Here is a 9746-nt window from a genome sequence, read left to right on the forward strand (position 1 = left end):
TGAAGTGCACAACCAAGCAGTTATAATATTTTGCAACAAAAGTAGATTACAGAAAGTAAAATGACTGAAATTAAATAACACTATAAAAGTGTACTTGTCATCTTCTCGGCACTCCCATTGAAAATTAGCTTTTGCAACATATATATAATTTTGCAGAAATTTAAATAAATTGCAAGAGTAGATGAATTCGCAAGAGTAGATGAAGGTGTAGCTAAAAAACCCTCAATCCGTGACTCAGTGAGTCCTAAAAGATCTTTGTGGATGATTTTCTAGAACAAAATATAGCAAGTTCAATTTGTCCTTCAAAAAATCCAAGAGATTCCAATGTGTTTTGTGAATGACTCTGAACAACTTTAAAGATATCTTGAATATTTTGAGTTCATTTTAAACTTATTATATTGTTCTATTAATCATCCCATGGTCAAATTGAAATTACCCCATTACTCAGTGAAACTTGACATTTTAATTATCTCAAAAAAAAAATGAAGGAAGTTAGTTAGTCGCTTAAAATTTCATTTGACAGCTATATGAATGGGCACCTCAAAGGGCAAGTCAAAAGTCATTAAGGATTTTAATGCCCAAAGCTAAAGTAGGGCCTAAATTTTTTGAAAGTGTTCATCAATTAACTAAGTCCATCTTTTTTAATCCCAATTAAGTCAATTCTTACATATTGAACCTAATTTACTATTGGGCCCTCTCAATTTCACTTTTCAAAGTAAATTGAAGATAGTTAGATATTGAAATAGGATTTCAATTCTCATTAATATCAAACTTAGTATCCAATCACCAATTAATGAGATTTAAATGAGTGAATTATTATCGTCATAGTTTAAGCCCAATACCTTAGGATCATCTCAATTGAATTATCTTCCAAATCATGACAATTATGAAGATTACAATTTTACCCTTATTATGAAGAGGATGGCAAATTGGTTTCTACCTTTTAACCCATTATGTTTCAATCATCCAAAAAGTTTATTATGATCAATATTACCCATTTATCCTTTAATTAATCCTAAAATTTAATTAGGGTATTAAAATTCAAAAATTACTATTTTGCCCTTGCGGCCCTCCACTTCCTAACTTACTAAATGAAATTCAAATGATTTTAAAATTTTTGTTGGAACTGAATAATAAGTGAATTAAAATGTCAGACGAGAAAGAATGTGGTCTTTTAGATTTTTATTTAATTTATATAAATATTTTAATTCAAACATAGGATTTTTTCAATATTAATTTAATTAAATTATCAAAATAAGTTTCTTTGGATATGAGAAAATTATTAGAGGCTTACCTAGGTCAAAGAAACACTTAGATAAGACTCCATAATTTTTCAAATTATATTTTAATTATTATTGTTATTTAATGGTTTTAATGATCATTTTAAATAGAAAATTTGTTTTAATTTAAAATTTTATTTTTTTATATTTTTATTAAATTTCTCTGAGTTGAGAAAACTCAAAGAAACAAATATAATATTTTTATGATTTTTTAATTCATTTATTATAATTATTTTAATGAGAAATTGAGGAAAAATACACTTTTAGCCTTTAAAATTTTATTTTTAACTTAGAAAAATTAGGAAATTTATTTTAATGAGTCTTAAGTGATCAGAAAATAGTTAGGAACATTCTTAACCATTTTCATATTTTTGAGATGTTTATTTATTTTTAATTATTTTAAATTTAAAAAATAGTTCCGAAATAAAGTATTTTTCTCAAAAATAATTTTTATTTTTTCTACGTGCCCCTGATCACAAGGAACTGAGAAAACCTGTTTTCATACTTTTCCTAAATGTATTTAATTAATATAGATATTTTTGTACAACAACACAATTTTTCCTATAAAATCAACTTTAGTACTTAAATTTAATCAAATAATTTTTAAATTTTTACATTGAGTAAACATGACTTTTCTACACAATGTGGAATTGATTTTATTAATTTTTTAATAGCATTCCATTCAAATAAATTAATAGAAAATATAAGCATTTAATTTTCTATAGAATTGTACAAAGCTATCCAAAGCATGCTGATATTTTTCCTAAGCTCCTCTGACCATAGTGAACCTACTAAAATTCACTCCATAGGTTTCCAATAAATATTTAAATTTATATAAATAATTTAAGCCAAAATAGCCACCCAAGGTTTAAAATTAGGTTTAAAAGCATAAAGATGCTCTCTGACCTTGAAAAAATTAGAGAACATCTCCTTTGTCACGAGGGACAAACCCTCAAAGTTCCAAGCCATGGTGGAAAATATTTAATCAAAATAAACTAAAATACTACAGACACCATTTAAAAATCAAAGACTTAACAAATAATTTTTATTTTCAGTCCACATTATTCTTCTATGTTCACTGAGGAAGATGGTATTTTTATTTTATTTTTATGAGTTTTCTATGCAAAGTTATAGATTTTTAAAATTATGGTATTTTCTCTATTTATCCATGACTTAATTTTTTAAAATCCCAATTTCTCTATTTATCCATGTGGCGCCACGTCAACTTACGCATCTTCGAAGCCTCCACGCGATGTCTTCTGATTTGTCGTTGCCATCTTACTCAGCACTGACTCGGCCCTCTACTCCACTCCATCCGCTCATCTAATGCCTCCACGACTGTTAGATCAATACACACAAGAATGCACAACATATGTTCATCATCATCGATTAACTTAACCCGAAAGCCATTCAACATCAAACCTTAAGATCTCACTCGATATTCAACCAAATCACATGGGGTTTGTTCCTACCCCTTCATCTACTCACAATGCTTTAAAAAATAGTGTATACGCATGGAGAATCAAATTAAGCTCAGATTGAGGGGAGAGTTCAATACCTTTATCTGAGAGGTGTGGCCTCAATAAGATGGTTAAGGAAGCTTCAAAGGAGTTCAACGAGCCTTCAGATGAGCTGTTAGGCCGTGGTGAATTATCTAGATATCATTTTGATTAAACCCATTTTTTAGGTGTTGGTCTAGAGCTAGGTTAGAGGCTCTTCGTGATGGCAGTTTTGTGGGAAATCAACTCCTCTCACTCCAAGGATGGTGTGTGCATAATTATATTGAGTTTGGTGGACTGTGGAGGTGTGGGGAAATGTGGCCGAAATTACCCTGGTTTTGAGATCAAAAAATAAACTCAGGCAAAGGGAATCAGAGCTAGAGATTGGTGGGGATGAGCTTCTCTAGATTGCAAGGAGGTCTGGTGAGATTTTAGTTGAGTTTTGTTTAATTTTTGGCTATATTCTTCTTTGCTTGTGGAGAAGGTGAGTTTACATATCCATGGAAAGGGTGGAGGTCAGGGCTTCAATTCATAGGAAATTAAAATCTTATGTGGAGGGTTGAAGAGTGCCAACAACCAACTAAGGTTGGACAGCTTGGATGGGTGAAATTGGTTTTTGATTTAGGAAAGGTGGCTCTCAGTTTTGGCTCCTCTAGCAACTAAGCCGGCTGGTAGGGCTAGGGATGGTGGTCATAGGGGTTAGGGGAGCCATAGGGAGATGATGATTAGCCCTTAATGGCCGTGGAGAAGGTGAGTTTAAATATCCATGGAAAATGCGGACCTCAGGCCTTCATTTCAAGTGCAATTAATGACTTATGTGGAGGTTGAAGAGTGTCAAAGACCAATTATGGTTGGACAGCTTGGATGGGTAAAATTGGGTGTTGATTTAGGGAAGGTGGCTCTTGATTTTGGTTCCTCTGATGACTAGGTTGATTGGCAGGTCCAGGGATGATGGCCAGATGGGATAGGGGAGTGAGAGGGAGATTAATGATGATTAACCCTTAATGGTTAAGGCATGATGGCAAAGATATTTTGATTTAGGCCAAATATGGGAGAAGATCCCCTAAATCAAGTGACCAATGGTACATAGCTCATATAATGTGGGCTAAGTGGGTATAGTTTGGTCACTAGAATTCAAATAGTGGTTTTGGTGGCTTTAGTTTGATCAATTTGGTTTAGTTTGGCCAACTTTGGTGCATGGGTTCAATTTTGGGCATTTTGGCTTGAAGTTCAATTTACGTTGGGATAGTCATGTCATTGAGCCCAATTAGTTGATCAAGATGGTATAGATGACTATCACAAGGAGTTTAGAAAAAGAATTCAGTGACTTTGAGTTGATTTAAAAGTTTAATTTGAAGGATTTTTGCTCATGGCCAATTTTAAGGATGTTAGGTTAGACTTGGGATTGGGTTAGGCTAGATTTTAGATATGGACCAATTGATGGTTCAAATTGGTCCCAAGGATTGTCATGAAGAGTTCTGGATTTTAATTGGATGGAAATTTTGGGATTATGGAGTTCAATTTGGTGGAATTTGGCGATATTGCTAGTTTAAGGAAAAATTGGGGGTATTAATCCATGTTGAACTTACATAAAATTGAGGCTTTACCAAGGCCAATTAAAGGTTTAATTTGATGTGTGTAAGTGTTGTAAAGAGTTTTAGATTTATAATTAGTGAAATTAGATAGGTTGGGGGGTCAATTTGATGAAATTTAGGCTTAGAATCAAATTGGGGATTTTGGGATTGAGATTGAAATTGGGCTTGAAATTGGGTTTAAATGAGATTGGATTTGGTTTCAATCAACTTTAAGGATGATGAATTTAAGTTTAGAATTGAGATTGGAGAAGATTGGGATCAAATTGATGGACAATGGTGGTGAATTAGGGTAATTGGGCCTTTAAGGATATATTGGGGCTTTTAGTCAAAATAGGTCAAATTGGTCAAATTGAGCTCAATGGAGTGCTAAAATTGGTTTTAGGGAAATTTTAACTGAGTTTGAAGGTATTGGGAGAGTTAGGGTCACCATGGGTATTTTGGTAATTTTGGCAAAATTAGAGGTATTTAGGTCCTTTTGAAAATTTTTGGGTGTTTTTGGCAATTTGGGTGGTTTCAAATGGTTTGAAATTATTTTTGGGCAAAATTAGGTATTTTGGGTAATTTTGGTCAATTTTTGGGTTTCAAAGGTAGTTTGGAAATTCTGCTAGGTTTTGGGGGTAGAAGGCTAAATTGGATATTTTTGTTGGATTAAGGTTGTCAACCACACAATCACACTACTTGAGTCATGGACTAAAAAATCATCTACTTTGGGTCCTCCATGCACTGGTTTTAGTTAAAACCTAGCCTAAGGCTAGTGGCTTAAGGGACCATCTACATGAGTTTCCCAAGATGTTAAGGGACCAACTAAGCATATTTGGGTTCAAAGTTGTGACTGTAAGTGGGGTGTGAAGTGTGTGTGTGAAACTGACCAAGGCCACACCTCTCAAGGTTAAATCTAAGGCCAAGCAGTCCTATGGGAACTCTTCTTGAGCTCCCCATATTGGCTCCACCTACTAAATTCTAGAGGTTATAACCAACATGGGGAACTTCAAGTTGAGAAAAGAAGAGTTTAGATTTTCTAATTGTGAGGGTTCCTTTACTAGTTCTTTAGGAATAGCCAACAGGAAAGTCCTACGGTTAGACCCTAGGCTAGTAAGGAAGAAACTAGACCTTAACCAAAAATGAGGTCAACAAATGGACCCCCAAAAGGTGTGGTATGCTTGGCCAGCACACCGCATGTATTGGCGTTGAATGACGATATCAACAAAACCAACACGATTGTCTGAGTCAGCACACTAAGAATAGAGCAGGAAATAAGCAGAAGATTTTTGTTGGGGAGTAAACAGGGAAACCCACTGGGGAAGAAGGAAGGGGATTCCAGAAACAACCATCAGGAAAACTGACGGTCGCGTCAGATATTCAATCTTAAATTCAATGTTCAAAAACTTGAACTTCAATTTCAATTCTAATAATTTAGGAGGATAGAATTGTGTGAGGAGACCAAATCAAGATGGAAAGCACAAAGGTTCACATCCAACACAAAGGGTGATAAAAGTGCAAAGAATGATAACCATTGAGGACATTACATCTGGAAGGAAAGATTATACCTATTTGGGCAACTACTAAGAACATAACTTCAGAACTAGATCTAGTCAAAGAATGACAACCGCTCAAAACATTATGCCAAACTTTAGGGTTGGAATCAAAATTCAAGGTGTGGGAAAATTTCACGAATGGGATATGGAAAATATAGGGAATTTAAAGGAATCAGACGAACTTGCACCGACCCTCAAATTTTGAATGAAAGATTGTGATAGCAAGGGCTCCTAAAGCAACGTGGTATCAGATGTAACATCCTCAACCTCTAAAATATCATGATTACCAGAAAATTTCTCGGATAGGAGGTGGAAAATATAGGGAATTTAAAGGAATTGGACGACCTTGCACCGACCCTCAAATTTTGTTTGAAATATTACGATAAGAAGGGCTCCTAAAGCAATGCGGTATCGGTTATAACATCCTCAACCTCTAAAATATTGTGAGTGGCAAAATTTTTTTTAAATATCAGATGGAAAATATAGGGAATTTAAAGGAATCAGACAACCTTGCACTAAACCTCAAATTTTGTTTGAAATATTGTGATAAGAAGGGCTTCTAAAGCAATGTGGTATCGGATGTAACATCCTTAACCTCTAAATTATCTTGAGTAGTGCAAAATTTCTTAAATAGGAGGTGGAAATATAGGGAATTAATAGGAATCATATCACTTCGCTCCGACCCTCAAGTTTTATTTTAAAAATTGTAATAGGAAGGGCTCCTAAAGCAACACAATATCGGATACAACATCCTCAACCTATAATAAATCATTAGTGGTGGGAAATTTCTTGGATAGGAGGTGGAAAATGTAGGGAATTTAAGGGATTCGAATGACCTTGCACCGACTCTCAATTTTTTTTTGAAAGATTAAGATAGGAAGGGCTTCTAAAGCAATGCAGTATCGGATGTAATATCCTCAACCTCTTAAATATCATGAGTGCAAAAAATTTCTCGGACAGGAGGTGGAAAATATAGGGAATTTAAAGAAATCAGATGACCTTGCACCGACCCTCAAATTTCATTTGAAGATTATAATAGGAAGGATTTCTAAAGCAACGTGGTATCGGATGTAACATCCTCAACCTCTAAAATATAGTATGCACCATTGCAAAGCAATGCAAAATCGGATGTTGTAATACTCATCCTCTATTCTAAAATATCATGGGAATCAAAATTTAGGAACTTTGAGATTTTTTGATAATACAAAGATTTCATTAGGAGTGTGACACTCCATGGGGGTTGTGACAAATTCGTGTAGACAAAGACATTCATGTTGCGAAAGTGGAGAGCGAGCAACTTCGAATTTGAGATGAAAAAATTTATTAAATTTATATTTTTTCTTGTTGTATTTATCATATTTGATTATCAAGGTTTACTTTTCAATTTTAGTTTTCATTGATTGATCCTTAAAAATTTTTATTTAAATTTTATTATTGGATTTTTGTTATATTGTTCCTTATTCATTACAATTTAGAACCAACATGTGGTTCTGCGACTCTTTATCCATCGCACAAAAGGGGTAATTTATTAAATTACTGGAATTTGAAGGCAACTTCATTAAAATGCTTCAAATATGTGTTACAAGATAAATGCATGTTGAAGCTATCCAAAAATAACATGTTGAATACATTATGAAGAATCAAATGTTGAGTACACATCAAACACTGAATATATCTGAAACATTACATATCACATCTGCCATATCCTGATGTAGTACAAAAGGTGACAAGACCATGTATCTATCTTTTGTGGCGAGCTCATGATCAAGCTAACCTTCTAAGTTGGCCCTAAAATAAGAATTTATTTCATGTGCACCTAGAGGCACAACTATCTCATCACTCATATGAGCGCAGCTCTTCCAATTCTTGGTCTGGATAGAACCCACACGGTATCTTGTTATCATCAATTCTTCTTAACGTCATAGAAACTCTGTAGTGCCACACTCCTAGGATGCAATGCTTTGCAAAATCTGCTTCATTTCCTTTCAAAATTAAAACTGAACCCACTAATAGCTGGATTTCAATAGATCCTCAGAATTCTCCAGGGCCAATAATATCAATTTCTTTTTTAAACAAAATATTGCTCTTTCTCATAAAGGACACTGTGCAAAAGAGTTTGAAAAAATCATGGTGATCAATATATGGAGGAATGTAGTCTTTTTTCATCGTAGATGTTGATTATGTAGTTGTTTGGGATACAATCTATTAGTAGTATGCTCCACCTGACCATTCTTTTAATCATCTTTTTTATCTTGGAAGGTAGAGGAGTCACTATGTTGTATTATAGGATACCCAGAAGGTTCCCTAGTCTATCCTTCTAGAAGTTATAGCAACAGCCACATTAATTTGTAATTCTTCCCTTGCCCCTCATCCATTTCTGGGGCTCTGAGCAGGTATTCTTCATTAACAGGTCGGCTCGACCTCTATCCCTCAAGTCAAACACACATTCAAGAATCCCTCTCTCATCATTTTTGGAGAAAGACCTTGTGTGCAGTTCCAGACCTTCTAAAATGTTGACAAATTTCCCTCAAAATTCTTCATAAAATTCAAATTCTATTTTCTTGAATCTGCTCATTCTTTCTAACTCTATAGTAGAAATCCTTTGCGGTCCTTGGGTCCTCTCCCTCATTTCAATATTTATGGGAAATCATGTCTATGTTGGCTCTGTATATAGTGGGATGTATGATTCAGCATTCCGGTGCTTGGCCTCTTGACACCTTGTGCTGGTAGCCATATACTCCTTGAAGGTACAAAAATTCTCCAAGTGAAGGATGTTACATTCTGGGCACTCCACAAGTTCCCTTGTTGTTGATGCTTGTCCTGGAATTTGAACATTGCACATCGGGCAACCCTTACAATGCTCATTTGGAATCTCTGGTAGTGTGTGCTCCGCGACAAACTCTGACTCATGTTCCGTGATGGGCGGAGTGGTAGAAGTTTCCCTCATGCATGGATCATAAATTTCTCCCTCATGAATAAGGGAAAGTGTCACTTATGAGTCTTTTATATGTCTTTTCTCCTGACGTACGAAAGCTCTGTGCTTACGGTGGTTGGTGTTGCAGCGTTGTGTCCTTCTAAGCGGCACATGAGGGACTCTTTCTTCATTGGCACTGACTAAGTTTACTGTCGGTGCGTTGATCATGGATGCTAAATGGCTGATTCGTTCCATTAGATGTTCTAGCTTCTCTGCTTCCTTCCTCTTCAGTAAGGAGTCTTCCTTGATACTAATTCTGAGCAATGATGTTAACCCTTCTGTCTCTCAGCAGCTGACTATGATCATCGGGGACCCTCATAGTCTACATTGACGTAAACAAAGTCCAACTCAAAGACCACATTGCCACATTGGGTTGTTCTTCCTTCATTTATTGTAAGATTCAAGCCATTTTTAAAGGCAAAAAATCAGCTTTTGCTCCAACATTTTTCTGCAGAAGACCAAAAAACATCAGTGCACTGAAATTCAACACAGATAAGAACAATAAAAAATTATTCATTAAATAAGTTTTGAATTTATACAAGTTCAAGTCTTTTATTTATTTAATTTAATTTAGTGAAATTTTAAAATTAAAAAGTAGAAAATTAAGGTGGGCAACTTCAAATTTTCTTTTTATCAAAGTTAATTTTATTACAAAACTTTGGACCCAGTCACAGACACTGGCCAATGTCGGCGTTATTTTGGGGGATGGTTTGGTTGTGGGGTTGCCCGTAAGAAGCTATCGGTCACCGGAATCGAAATCCCGTCGCCCGCTTCGGAAGGACGTTGAAGTATGAAATCAAACTGACCCCATATTTTTTCATAGTTTAAAATGAAAGAGCCTGTACCTCAAATCCTGTATCTAT

The sequence above is a fragment of the Phalaenopsis equestris genome, unplaced genomic scaffold (assembly GCF_001263595.1).
Source record: "Phalaenopsis equestris unplaced genomic scaffold, ASM126359v1 Scaffold233576, whole genome shotgun sequence".
Taxonomy (NCBI): domain Eukaryota; kingdom Viridiplantae; phylum Streptophyta; class Magnoliopsida; order Asparagales; family Orchidaceae; genus Phalaenopsis; species Phalaenopsis equestris.